Source organism: Centruroides vittatus, unplaced genomic scaffold (genome assembly GCF_030686945.1).
Source record: "Centruroides vittatus isolate TY-2023 unplaced genomic scaffold, ASM3068694v2 contig_784, whole genome shotgun sequence".
Classification (NCBI taxonomy): domain Eukaryota; kingdom Metazoa; phylum Arthropoda; class Arachnida; order Scorpiones; family Buthidae; genus Centruroides; species Centruroides vittatus.
In genome coordinates, this window is record NW_027122505.1 from 360920 (window position 1) to 364678 (window position 3759).

General features: G+C 31.6%; 2 long non-coding RNA genes across 2 annotated transcripts; one reads left to right on the plus strand and one right to left on the minus strand.

Annotated features, from left to right (window-relative positions):
- Nucleotides 1-1387: 1387 nt before the first annotated feature.
- On the minus strand, nucleotides 1388-1627 carry LOC136981626 (uncharacterized). The gene is made up of 2 exons (XR_010881749.1): nucleotides 1528-1627; nucleotides 1388-1461 (listed from the first exon to the last, which is right to left on the minus strand). It is a non-coding gene; the product is annotated as an uncharacterized lncRNA (long non-coding RNA).
- Nucleotides 1440-3377, plus strand: LOC136981627 (uncharacterized). Its single transcript, XR_010881750.1, has 2 exons — nucleotides 1440-2063; nucleotides 2241-3377. It is a non-coding gene; the product is annotated as an uncharacterized lncRNA (long non-coding RNA).
- Nucleotides 3378-3759: the final 382 nt, after the last annotated feature.

Below are 3759 nucleotides of genomic sequence, written 5' to 3' on the forward strand. Positions count from 1 at the left end.
GTAATCATTCGAGGGATGGAAAATAGAGGGGGTGCAGTCACGTGATATAACGTCATCGCTCCGCCCAACAAAACAATCGTCCGCCATATTGGTTGCTGATTTCACGTTACCCCGCTTGATCACTTTATTACATCAACGTGGAAGAAAGGAATTTTACTGGCTTTGCAGCCGATTTAAAAGGTAATGATTTGATAAAATATAAAGAGAAAACTTCTTTTATTGAATTGGATCCATAAGAAATGAAACAAACGTATTTTTCATCCAACGATTTAACCACGTGGCCAACTATAGAATATGGAGACAAGTAAATTATTTGGAAACTCCTTTACATAAAAGCTCCTGATTAGCCAATTCCAAAATGTATTAGTCTGGAATTGCTATTTATGTTATGATGGTCTTGATAGATATTTGTGTTTATACTGTATGGGTGTATGTAAGCTGATGAGTTTTTGTGCCCGAAATGCATTCTACTAAAAATTTGATTGTGGTTAATTGAAGGCTAATTTTTATAAAAATTTAGTCTATTTTGTTCCAGTCAGTCCCTGATGTGATAATCCCTCCAATTTATTATAGCCACATTTATTAGGCTAATTCATTTAATGTTAACAGGTTGTTAGAGACTTGCGCCACAAAACCATAGTGACAAAAATAAATGTAATGGTAATTATAAATACAATTTAACTTAAAATGTGACTAAATATAAAAATTACACTCATCTTTATATTAACGCAGTTATGTTATGAGTAATGGAAAGTCTCGCATGAAGATACGTCACCTTTCCTACAAGCAAAATTAGATCATTACGAATAAAATATCACGATGAACAAATCCGCTTCAACTAATTATGAGCATCGAGTGATTTGTATGCCTTCATCTGATCCAGTGTGACAGGTTGTTAAAACCAAATAATTTACTTGTCTCCATGTTCTATAGTTGGCCACGTGGTTAAATCGTTGGATGAAATATCCGTTTGTTTCATTTCTTATGGATCCAATTCAATAAAAGAAGTTTTCTCTTTATATTTTATCAAATCATTACCTTTTAAATCGGCTGCAAAGCCAGTAAAATTCCTTTCTTCCATGTTGACGTAATAAAGTGATCAAGCAGGGTAACGTGAAATCAGCAACCAATATGGCGCCTGTATATGTGAGTGGAGTCGTATGACGTCATGTGCACCCCCTCTATAGATTGAAGAAGCGAAAGAACTAATCTGTAATTCTTTCTGTGGCAGAACTTTCCATGTTTACGTCAGTGGGATGATCATTTTCGATTGTCGAATCATCGGGAAAACCACTATCAGTAAACATCTTATCTGTGTCATCTGCTACCACTCTTTGTAATTGCTCTGGAAGGATTTCTTCAGGTTCCACAACTTCATTTTGGATCATCAGTGTCGCTTACACGATCGTCTTTGGTTACTTCATTCTGTTCTGTTTGATTTGATGACGACATCCTATAAAACTTCCAAGAGTTACGATGAATTAGCAATTTAAAACATTAAAACAAGAAGTAATTAAAATAGTATACTTTGTTTTTTCTTACTCTTCACCGAGGTAATATTTTATAACAAGAGAACAATTCAATTATGAGTTTGATTGTTGATGCTGTTAACAATGCAATTAAATCAGATAATAGCTGTAATAATGGCTGTTCATCAACTTACTTCTCCGTACTCACCAGAACAAAATGGGAATCCAAACGGATGAACAGGACTGTACTAGAAAAGGCTCGTTGTATGTTGCTTGAGGCTAAGATTTCACGGGAATACTGGGGAAAAATTGTAGACCTATAAATTTCCACTGTCGCCTGTCTTTTTCAAATCTTGAATGAATGGAGTTAGATAGATGAAAGACGAGACCAGATATAGAAAATATAATTTAAAAATATGATTATAAATTGCAGCCCGGCATCGCGATGATGTCACAATAAATAACTGCTTGTTAGCATTTATATTTTTTTTTTTTTTTAAATAAAACACATCCCTACCCTCAAAATTAAGATTTTTGCCATTTTTAATAATAATATATCATAACAGATGGCACCATGAAATGTTGCCAGGAAAGGTAAGCAACTCGTTGCTGGACTTTTTAAAATGTTCATTATGATTCTTTTGTTGGTGTTTCTTATTCCCTTAAAATCATTTGTTATTGAATAGTTACAAATATTTTAACTCCCTTCACTACTTCATTAATTACTTTAAATTGATATCACTAATTTTTAATTTGGGGTATTGTTTTTAGGTTAAAAATATATCCACTGAACTTGTTCTCAATGAATGGACCAACATTCACCAGATACGAACAATTAAGAATCTGTGGGTTGTTCTGGTAAATTGGAGAAAAATACTGAATAATGAAAGGGATTGAAACGATAGTACGGGTGTAGTAGTCTTCAGTCAGCCATTGTATTCCTGCCAAGACAGTATGTGGCTTCTATTAAAAGGAGAAAGATTATCAAACAGTATAATAATAGTAAAAACTAAACAATATAGTAATGACTAAAGGTGGGTAGTTCTGGACTCCGGACTACTAGGAAGTACCACACCACATGTATAGACATTTTTGGTTGGAACTACTAATGCATTCTTTATTTTGTACTTTTATTAATACCACCTTTCACGGAACAGTGAACTCCGAGCAAACGGATCTCGATTTGAGCTTGAACTAAATAAAAATGTTCCGCGAGTTTTTCAGAATAATGAAATTAGTTTTGATTATTTTAAATTTATAAAGATGTTTTAAAAATTTATATTTTTATCGGAGTTCGGAAATATTTGCTTTTATTAGTATCTAACAGATACGTATGGCCGAAAAGATTAAACGTTAAAATGAAAACCATATTAAAAGTTTGGTTATTTTAGCTTACCATTGTTATGTTTATCACGAAGTGTAAGGTCAAATCAGAAGATAGGGAGTCTAGATTTCACAAAGTCTATATTTTCCTCAGGATCGCAGAGAATTAGTATGAAAAATCTGGTGCAGATTGTACCAAGAGTTTAGGAGTTAATGAAGGGGTGAAATCAGAGGACATACGGGTGTGTCCAGATTTCATGGTAGTCTATATTTTCCTTAGAGTCCCAGGGAATAAGCATGAGAAACTTAGAGCAGATAGACTAAAACACTAAGAACAGAGAGATATAAACATTATATATATATCAGTATAATATATAAAACCAACAAGGAACTATCTAGCCAAACAGTTCTGCACTTGGATTAATTTCAACAGTTCCAGAAGCTGAAGCGAATTTTCCATCTATAGTAATAACATTGTTAATATTTTCTTATCCTCAAATTTGTAAGAATCAAGTTAGTGGTGTTCTGTATGATTTGCCAGAAAATAACTGTTATAAATAAATTCTATTAATAAATAGTATAAAATTGTATTAAATACATTTTTTATACTAATTATTATAGTTGTTTTCCATATTTAATGGTAATAAAGATTTAAGTTGTTACATTCAAGAAAAGACATTTAAGGAAACACAACTGAAAAGTAATGTAGTATAGATATTATAGATTCGCAAATATCTTATCTTTTTAAAGAAAAATTATGTGAAAAATATATAAAGCGTACGCTTGTATCTATCTAAAATTCTTTGGTTAAAAATTAAAGAAATAATAATGCCGTTCTAAATGAATCTGAAGTATTTTAGATTGATTATTTGAATTAATTTTTTGAAACCATGTAATTATATTTCGATGGAAATAATAATTCTATCCTGAATTTTCATATTCAGTTGAATTATTTTTATTTTTATAA